An 11614-nucleotide genomic window follows, 5' to 3' on the forward strand; every position below is an offset into this window, starting at 1 on the left:
ATTTGATGATTTGTAATAAAAAATGGGCTTAATTGGTAGAAATCCACTTCACTTTGCCAAATTGTAAGATAATTCTCATAATTATCAAAGTTTTGGAAACTTCATTAACATAAGATGACTTTTAAATTTAAGGGGTATAACTTTGGGAAATCAATGATTTCATACCCTTATGATCTTGATAATGATCACTTAAAGTTTTAAATCTTTTCAAAATTAATACACACACTTAATACACTCACTTAGGTCTTAAGGACTTAGTGATGAACTTAGTTGAAATCCATTTGTTAAAGAAGGATTAGAAAATTTTTGAGAATTACATATTGCTCTTACAATGATGTGGTATTTTGAATTTCCGATCCACCAAACTCTACCGCTAAGTGTTCTTAATATAAGTGTTCTTAATAACACTAATATAAGATAACTCAAAAGAAAATATAAAATTGCATAAATCACCCCCACAACATTTCAAAAATATAAGATAACTCAAAACTTAATCACAAACATCACAAAATTTGGACATTGAAGCTCAGTAGCTTATGACCGATAAAATGATGCGAAAAGGATTCAACCAAAAGGGCGAGGATCTATTACACTATTTATGAAGAATGGAGAATTAGCAAAAACCGCTAAGCTTCATTTCATTGACGCCGAGACCTCTTTCAATACTTTACTTGGTCGACCGTGGATTCATGAACACAACATAGTTCCATCGTCTCTGCACTAGTGCATTAAGTATTACAAAGAAGGACAAGAATATTGCATCAAGAGAGTTTCACAACCATTTTTAGTTCATGAAGATGCCACCTACTACGCGCCTCCAAAGAAAGTTGTCTTCTCTCAAGAAATTACAACAAATAAAAGTGAAGATTCAAAAAAAATTACAAAAAAGAAGCCATTCAACTCCGCTTCAGCGATCTTCCACCACTCTTTTGCAACAAGTTGGTGGAGGTCCGTTGGAGGAGGTTCTTTTAGTTCGCGCACCCGAGGTCAAGGCCGGGGACGTGGACATGGAAGAATCAACTTAATCGTTGAACGAACTAGGTCAACCATTAATATTGGTGATGAAGACAATTCTGAAGATTAAATAATGATGACAAAATAGAAGAAACCTCAATATGAGGTATCCTTAAAAGATGTAGAGAAAAGCAAATACGAGACAATGTATGATCGGATAAACCAATATGTGAATGCTATGACCCTTACTCTGATTCTCCCTCATACTCTGATTCTCCCTCTGATTCTCCCTCAAAAGGTAGAGAGTTTAGAGGTCAAGGAAGTCTGTAGTGTTGGTTCAAAGTTGATCAAATTTTACCGTGCTTCTACCTCTACTGATCTTGAAAATCATGTAAACTTGGATGATGATCCTAATGAGTTAATGGAATTGCCTTTTGGTTACTTTTTTCCTTGTGTACAAAATTTAATTCAATAGGGAAACTTGCCAAAATAAATGCCAAAAGATAAAATTTACCTTTTTGAAAAATTATGGAAAGTTAAAAGTTGAACTCCCAACTCAAAAGAGGGTCTCAGATTTGGTACACTCAGACCAGTCGATGATTCAGAATTTTGCATGGTTGTCACTAGTGAATCGAAATAAGATTGCCTTGATATAGAGGATGACTCTACCGATCAACTAATAGAAAATGCTCCGCCAGAATTTGAGGAGGAAAATAAATCAACTGTTGATGAATTGAAGGAAATCAACCTCGGGACGGAAGAACAACCCTGACCCACATTTATAAGTTCTTTACTCAACAATGAAGAATCTTTATAATTTATCAAACTGTTAATAGAATTCAAAGATTGCTTTGCATGGAGCTATGATGAAATGTCAGGCTATCAGCAGAGGTTGTAGTTCATAAACTCGGGGTGGACAAGAATATAACCCCTAGTAAAAAAATCTCCCAAAAGAATGTGCCTCGAAATAGAGCAACAAGTAATTGCCGAGGTGAAGAAATTATTAGACGCAAACTTGGCAAAAGAAGAGCAATACCCCACGCGGTTGGCTAAGATTGTACCTGTTAAGAAGAAAAATTGGCAAATCTGTGCTTGTGTAGACTTCAGGGATTTGAATAAGGCATGTCCAAAAGATGAGTTTCCACTACCAATACCAAAAATGATGGTGGATATCGCTTCAACACAAAAATTTTTCTCTTTCATCGACGGATCGTCGGGATACAACCAAATCAAGATGGCTCCCGATGATGCAGCACTTACAACCTTCACAACACCTATCAGGATTTTCTGTTACACAGTGATGTCGTTTGACCTAAAGAACGCTGGAGCAACATACCAACATGCAATGTCAAAGTTTTTGGAAGAGAAGACCTCATTCACAACCAAGCGGAATGCTACGTGGATGATTTATTCATCAAAAGTAAACAGAAAATAGACTATTTGATAGTCCATTTGTACAATTTGAGGATTTTGTTTGAACGGTTACAACGATATGACCTTAAAATGAATCTCTTAAAGTGCGCTTTTGGCATTACCTCCAGGAAATTTCTAAGATTCGTTGTCCGTCATCGGGGAATCGAGATTGACTGGGATAAGATTAAAGCTATCTTGGAAATGCCTCCTCTTAAAACCTTGAATCAACTACGTTCCTTTCAAGGGAAGTTGGAATATCTGAGATGCTTTATTTCTAATCTCTCAGGTAGGTGCAACCCTTCTCGGTGTTAATTAAAAAGGAAGCCAAATTTATTTGGGAAAAGAAATGCCAGCAGGCCTTTGAGGATGTTAAACAATATTTAATGACACCTCTTATTTTGGTAGTACATATCCCAGGGAAACCATTGATACTTTATACCGCGACCTTAGACGACTGTCTTAGAGCCCTCTTAGCCCAAGCCAATGATGAGGATAAAGAAAATGCACTTTACTATTTGAGTCGCCATCTAATACCGACGAAGATAAGTTATCCACCTATTGAGCAGCATTGTCTAGAGTTAATTTTTTACGTCCAAAAATGTAGACATTGCATGCTTTCTCATGAGATCACTCTAATCTCGAAAGTTAACCCGTTGCAATATTTGATGACCTGACCAACACTCTCCGGACGTCTAGCAAGATGGTCAATGATCTTATTGCAATTTTATATAACTTTTGTTCCCCTTCATGCTATCAAGGGATAGATTCTAGCAGACTTTCTCAATGCACGCCCACTGCCAGCTGGGTCCCCTCTCAACGATGGGTTACCAGCGAGCAAATACTATAAATGGAATTCTTTAGTGCACAACGCTTGGAAATGTACTTTGACGGTGCTTGATCAGCCAGAAAAGACAAAGGACTAGGCACAATCATATCGGGCAAAGTAGGGATCGTTTGATATTTATCACGCCAGATAAGGGTATGTTGAGGTTCTCATATCACTTGATAGAACCGTGCACTAATAATGAAGCTTTAATCACCGAATTGGAATTGACAATCTCAATGGATATAACAAACATTGCCATCTAGGCGACTCTCAGCTTGTCATCCAGCAAGTCGCCGGACAATACAAAATTTTGAAACCACGGCTAGCAGAATACCATCAGTACATGATGAAGCTGCTGGAGCAAATCACTAATGTAACTTTCTACTGGATTCCTAGGGGAGATAATGCCCAGGCCGACGCTCTAGCAAAACTCGCTAAGGAGCTGGTATGTCCCCTGGAGGATTCCATTGAAAACACAGTATAAGGAAGACAAGTTTTGTATCAAATTGACCTAAAAAATTTACACAAGGTCGGAAAAAGAAAAAGTTATAAATGTAGTTTTTGATTTCAATGAAGATTGGTGCAAGAAATTAATAGATTATTTGCATACTGAAAAGCTGTCAGAGGACAAGTCCGAGATACATCACAATTCCAAAAGGGCTATGTCTTAAGCTCTAGTAGGTGACGTCCTCTACAGGATATCATTCGACCAGATGTGGCTACAATGTTTGAGCAGAGCGGAGGCACAGAATATTGTTAAAGATGTACATGCCCGATTGTGTGGCGCTCACCAGTCAGTGCTGAAGATGAAACTAAAAATTAAGAGACTCAAATATTATTGGTCAGCAATGACGTCCGACTGCATGGATACAACCAGAAGATGTCACCAGTGTCAGGTGCATGGGGTAGTCTTACACCAGCCTCCGAATGTGCTACACCCAACTGTCGCCTCGTGGCCATTTGAGTCTTGGGGCACGGACAAAATAAGCCCGATAGACCCTCCATCTTCCAAAGAACACATATTTATACTTGCCGCTACGGATTACTTCTCCAAATGCGCAAAGCAGTACCGTTACGAGAGGTTACGGCATAGCACGTCCTTTAATTCTTTAAAAGCCAAATCATCTACCATTTCGGAGTACCGCGAAGAATAATTTCTGACAGTGGGACAACTTTTAAAAGCACAAAAATCAACAAATTCATCAAAAGACATGGGATAGAATGGAGATACTCTAGAATTTACTATCCCAAAATAAATGGACTGGCTGAAGCCTTCAACAAGACATTGGTACAAATTTGAAAGAAAACACTAAACGAAAACAAAAGGGATTGGCACAATAAACTGTTAGAAGCCTTGTGGGCCTACCAGAAAACATTCACGACTTTCACTCAATCTACACCCTACATGCTCGTGTACAGGTCTGAGGCCGTACTACCATTAGAAGTTCAGACGCCGTCTCTCAGAGTCGCTATCGCCAACCAACTTACAACGGAAGAAAGTGCAAAACTCAGACTTGAAGAACTGGAGAGTCTTGAGGAAAAATGACTTGAAGTACAACAACACTTGGAAATTTACCAGGCAAAGATGGTACAAGCTCATGACAAATTGATCCGCTCAAGGACATTCAAAGTTGGTGACCTCGTACTCATGCTCAAAAGGCCTATTCTTGCACGCTGCAAGATATGTGGAAAATTCGAGCCAACTTGGGAGGGACTCTTTGTCGTTGAAAAGTCTATGTAGGAGGAGCCTACCAGTCAGTAGATTTCTAGGGTGAAAGACCCATGCTACCAATCAACGGACGATACCTAAAGACATACTACACAACCTGACGTTATTTTCTATCGCTTAATTTGAAATTTTAAAATTTGGATTGTTTTAGGGTTATCTATGTGGCCAAATGTCTGTGACCGAGTCCAAAATTTTTGTAACAAGATTAACCTCAACATAATGAAATTTTTTGAAAATTACATACTTCAATATTTTCTTTTTAAACTTAATATCCTACTAAATTAAACAAAATGCATACACAAATAAATAACTTCTTCACCAAAATAAACTAAAAGTTTCTTTCATAAATACTTTGTTTTTGTTATTGTTCACGCTAAGGTTCAGCTCACTGACATTTTCCTTGTTGTCTGCAGAGAAATGTCAGGCCAGAGGCTGATCTTCACCTTTAAAGATGGCTGGAACCTCGCACTCAATAAGGAAATGGCGCCGCACGGCGACACCATAGACTTTGACACGAAATTTAGTCAAGTCAACATGGATTATGGGGGGCCTCTTATGGATGTCATCAGTCGACATGAAAAAGAAGGGTTGCCCTCACTGCTAAGATTGACCACCAACAATAATTCATCACTGAAGGGAAAGAATGTGATGGTACAACGAGACCCGATGGAGGGGCCCAACCGTCTACCGTCCATGATAGCTACGCCGACTGGGGGCCTAGTCACTGTCGTTAATGAAAGACTATTGAACGCTCCACTACGAAGAACTCAGCGCAAAAATACTAGCCACCGAAAGCAGAGAGCTTTCTTACAAGAAGAAAGAAGACACCAGAAAGAGGCAGATAATTTACTTACCCCTATTTCTGAAGGGAAAATTTATGATCCAGGCATGAGAGAACCCTCTTCCAGCTTAACTGCTACAAATGAGGAGTCTGGGTTTATTACGGAGCCAGAAATACCACCAGCTTCAGATGTTCTTTGCACGGGTTGCCCGACCTGCAACGACGAAATACTTGCATGACTGTCAGCTACAGGGGCATTCGTGGAGTGCCCGGACAGTAATGTCCTACACCAATAACACTACAACACCTTAGAGGAGTACGCATCTACCGATAATGGGTCTCAGACCACTGATTGCCTGATGGGGGAGTCGTATGTCTCACTCGAAACGAGATACATCACAATTCCAAAAGGGCTATGTCTTAAGCTCTAGTAGGTGACGTCCTCTACAGGATATCATTCGACCAGATGTGGCTACAATGTTTGAGCAGAGCGGAGGCACAGAATATTGTTAAAGATGTACATGCCCGATTGTGTGGCGCTCACCAGTCAGTGCTGAAGATGAAACTAAAAATTAAGAGACTCAAATATTATTGGTCAGCAATGACGTCCGACTGCATGGATACAACCAGAAGATGTCACCAGTGTCAGGTGCATGGGGTAGTCTTACACCAGCCTCCGAATGTGCTACACCCAACTGTCGCCTCGTGGCCATTTGAGTCTTGGGGCACGGACAAAATAAGCCCGATAGACCCTCCATCTTCCAAAGAACACATATTTATACTTGCCGCTACGGATTACTTCTCCAAATGCGCAAAGCAGTACCGTTACGAGAGGTTACGGCATAGCACGTCCTTTAATTCTTTAAAAGCCAAATCATCTACCATTTCGGAGTACCGCGAAGAATAATTTCTGACAGTGGGACAACTTTTAAAAGCACAAAAATCAACAAATTCATCAAAAGACATGGGATAGAATGGAGATACTCTAGAATTTACTATCCCAAAATAAATGGACTGGCTGAAGCCTTCAACAAGACATTGGTACAAATTTGAAAGAAAACACTAAACGAAAACAAAAGGGATTGGCACAATAAACTGTTAGAAGCCTTGTGGGCCTACCAGAAAACATTCACGACTTTCACTCAATCTACACCCTACATGCTCGTGTACAGGTCTGAGGCCGTACTACCATTAGAAGTTCAGACGCCGTCTCTCAGAGTCGCTATCGCCAACCAACTTACAACGGAAGAAAGTGCAAAACTCAGACTTGAAGAACTGGAGAGTCTTGAGGAAAAATGACTTGAAGTACAACAACACTTGGAAATTTACCAGGCAAAGATGGTACAAGCTCATGACAAATTGATCCGCTCAAGGACATTCAAAGTTGGTGACCTCGTACTCATGCTCAAAAGGCCTATTCTTGCACGCTGCAAGATATGTGGAAAATTCGAGCCAACTTGGGAGGGACTCTTTGTCGTTGAAAAGTCTATGTAGGAGGAGCCTACCAGTCAGTAGATTTCTAGGGTGAAAGACCCATGCTACCAATCAACGGACGATACCTAAAGACATACTACACAACCTGACGTTATTTTCTATCGCTTAATTTGAAATTTTAAAATTTGGATTGTTTTAGGGTTATCTAGGGTTATCTATGTGGCCAGTTATCTATGTGGCCAAATGTCTGTGACCGAGTCCAAAATTTTTGTAACAAGATTAACCTCAACATAATGAAATTTTTTGAAAATTACATACTTCAATATTTTCTTTTTAAACTTAATATCCTACTAAATTAAACAAAATGCATACACAAATAAATAACTTCTTCACCAAAATAAACTAAAAGTTTCTTTCATAAATACTTTGTTTTTGTTATTGTTCACGCTAAGGTTCAGCTCACTGACATTTTCCTTGTTGTCTGCAGAGAAATGTCAGGCCAGAGGCTGATCTTCACCTTTAAAGATGGCTGGAACCTCGCACTCAATAAGGAAATGGCGCCGCACGGCGACACCATAGACTTTGACACGAAATTTAGTCAAGTCAACATGGATTATGGGGGGCCTCTTATGGATGTCATCAGTCGACATGAAAAAGAAGGGTTGCCCTCACTGCTAAGATTGACCACCAACAATAATTCATCACTGAAGGGAAAGAATGTGATGGTACAACGAGACCCGATGGAGGGGCCCAACCGTCTACCGTCCATGATAGCTACGCCGACTGGGGGCCTAGTCACTGTCGGTTATGCGTTAATGAAAGACTATTGAACGCTCCACTACGAAGAACTCAGCGCAAAAATACTAGCCACCGAAAGCAGAGAGCTTTCTTACAAGAAGAAAGAAGACACCAGAAAGAGGCAGATAATTTACTTACCCCTATTTCTGAAGGGAAAATTTATGATCCAGGCATGAGAGAACCCTCTTCCAGCTTAACTGCTACAAATGAGGAGTCTGGGTTTATTACGGAGCCAGAAATACCACCAGCTTCAGATGTTCTTTGCACGGGTTGCCCGACCTGCAACGACGAAATACTTGCATGACTGTCAGCTACAGGGGCATTCGTGGAGTGCCCGGACAGTAATGTCCTACACCAATAACACTACAACACCTTAGAGGAGTACGCATCTACCGATAATGGGTCTCAGACCACTGATTGCCTGATGGGGGAGTCGTATGTCTCACTCGAAACAGATAAATATGTCCTGTGGAGTCCATAACCATATGTCCCTTTGGATGTCGAGTCACACGTTCCATTAGGGCCAGAATTAGCACCAGCTTGGGTTCGCACCATTGAAATGAGGGAACATCCTCAACAGCCAACAATCCTTAGTACGATGGAATATTACCAAATAAGTAAAGAAAATAAAAGGAATTTTGAATTCTACGAAGAAGTGTCAGGAGAATTCATCAACATATTAGAAGGATTGGAATTATGCACCAAGGTCTTCTCAGAAAGTGATGAATGAAACATTCTCGATTGCATTTTTAACCTGAGAGATAGAGGTCGAACAGGCTTGCTTATGGAAAGAACCTATTCCGAGCCAAGAAAGTGGATGTGAGGAAAGGAGAGGATCACTATCCAGTGCGGCTACTGCTATAACTTTACCAGTGATAGACAAGGAAATCCTTCTGGGATTCTCAGACATGATTAGGTGGATCCACTACCTCCAATGATAAAATGGATGATTAAAAGAATGGTCTGATGGAGTATACTGCCAGCTAACTGCATTCCTAACAGAGACATCATCAACATATACGATGAAGGAGACTGCATACATCCACACATTGATCATCATGACTTTGTGAGACCTCTCTGCATGGTCTCATTCATGAGCAAAAGCTACATTCTGTTTGGAAAAGAAATAGATATTGTCGGCCCTGGTGAATTCAAAGAATGCGTAGAAATTTTGCTACCTGTTGGTTTAGTGCTAGTCCTTAAAGGGAAAGGATCAGACGTCGCCAAGCATTGTATTATAGGGGTGCGCCACCGTAGGGTGTCCGTGACCTTTCAACAAATGGATAACAACAAAATACCATATGGGTTTCAACTAGATCCATAGTTGGAAGAACTACTACCGTACGAGCTATGAGAGGGTTGCACCACTAAGTACATGCAAAGGGAACTCTTGTCCTGGAGTGTGGCTTAGAAGGTCTGCTCGATCAGGAGCTTGCCTCACCAGACACAGACATTCAGAGGATGCCTTTCAGTTTTACTGCATTTTGTTATAGTAGATATGATATGTATAAGACATGCTCAGCCTATGATATATACTTGGCATGGAACATTTGTGGATGTACTTTGATGCAGTTAACATATTATACTTTTTGAGGCTTTGGCCTACATTCAATCTGTAACATTTATTGGAACAGATTAACAAAATTTCTTTTAGAAATTTATCTTTTTTTCAATTGCCTTTTTGTACGATGGATAAAAGCCATGGACCATACGTTGGTTTGAGATTATGAAGAACAAAGAACAAAATAACAAAACAAACAAAAAAGGTTGACGATAATAAAATTTAAATAAAAACAACAAACAAGCAAACAACAAAATAACTCTTTTGAAAAATCAACAAACTAAAATTAAATTTTTGAAAACATATTTTGAAAATTAAACATGATAAAAAATCACAAAAATGATAAAATTCATGAAAATATTCCAAATTTTTTACTAAGCACTTAGGAACAATTGGAATATTTTTTGTGATTTTCTAAGTGAAGATATTGAATTTTGAAGCTTAAGATAATTTTTAAAGGCTAAAAATGGATTTTCACTAAAAAAATTCTAATAATTCAAAAAAAAATTAAAAAATTGTGAAATTTATTTCAATGGGTTCCTTGGTCTCATAGATATTTAATAAAAATATAAAACTTAATTTTTTAGATTTAAATTATTTTATAATTAATAAATACTCCAAAAATTGAAATAATTCTAATAATTAAAATAAAAATAAAAAAAGCATAAAATTTGATCTAAGTGTTTCTCTGGTCTAATTCTACCTTCAAAAAAAGTTTCAAGTGATTAGGATTTGCCTTGGTCAAGTTATGGAATTTTCTTTGAAAAATCCTTTTCATGCATATAAATAAATATATAAATTAAATTAAAATTTGAAAAATCATCCTTAATCAAATTAATAGGGACCCACCAAGATATGACCTAGGGTTGGGTAAATCGCTAAAACCTTACTTTTCCGCTTTATATAAAGTGCTCTCACATGCATTTTGAGTTTCAGGTGGTGGAACGAGTTGACTCGTCAGATACGCATTTTATAGTTTATAGTGTCATCTTTCTTGTACTTTCATACTGTACTTTATATGCTTACAAAACTTGCATGCTAAACAGCAATGTCACCCTACATGAAAACCAAAACTTCTAGGATAGCCACAAAACCAAAACCTACACTAAAATCAACCAAGATAAAATTCAGCGCCACAATATCCAAAATATAAGACAACTTAAAATTTAATCACAAACATCACACAAAACAAAAACTACAACTAAATTAAGGCATCTCTATCGGATGATCTGGAATCTCTTAGAGGAGGTAACCTACGATTACTAACGAGGCTTCCCACGGTCAAAATGAAAGTATGGAACTCATTAAGTTGAGTTTAGTAAATTCATTTAGACTAAGTGAATCCAATAGAAAATAGTGGTATCGGAACGATGGAATCGTAGGATCCTAATTGGTGTCGCTCTAATCAAAATTAACATGCCCCATAAAATTTAGAGTACTTCAATCATAGAGTCATCTGATTTGACGTCATAACTTGACACCCTAGAAAACATAAACTCGTCTCAGCAAGTAGCTTGGAGCTAGCACTGTGAGCAGCACGACCATCTTGAATATCAAAACCTGTCTTCCCCAAATAAACCATTTCCTTCCTTAGAATTGAACAACAAGCCATAGGATTTTTAGGTTGTTTGTTTGTGCAACATAAATCCTCACCATAACTTTAGGCCTTTGTACACCTCTGCTGTACAACATAAGCCCTAACTAGCCTTAGGAATCCAAGGTTGTCGTTTGTCATGACCAGAATATCTATGTGATAGTTTCATGCAATTGTAAGCCCTAAACAAATAAAATTTACAGGATGAAACATTTAAGTATTTCTCCTTAAAACTGAAGCGAAACAATCGGATAGACTGGAAAGTCACTGACGTTCTCCTCCAGATCTATGACATCCCCGAGTTCTTCCTCCTTTGGATTCCAAAAACAAAATGTTTCAAATTTGAACCAATCCATTTTCACACCTCTTTGTCCGATTTCATTGAAAAGTCCTATCTATTGACCTCCTTAAGTTAATATTTCCGGAATTTTATCGAGAGATTTCTTACGTGACTTCGGTTATCTAAGATGTAATTAACTTTAGGGGCTTGCCAGTATAGAAGCTTGTTCGAACCCAACTTAATA

Source organism: Phalaenopsis equestris, unplaced genomic scaffold (assembly GCF_001263595.1).
Source record: "Phalaenopsis equestris unplaced genomic scaffold, ASM126359v1 Scaffold210878, whole genome shotgun sequence".
Classification (NCBI taxonomy): Eukaryota; Viridiplantae; Streptophyta; class Magnoliopsida; order Asparagales; family Orchidaceae; genus Phalaenopsis; species Phalaenopsis equestris.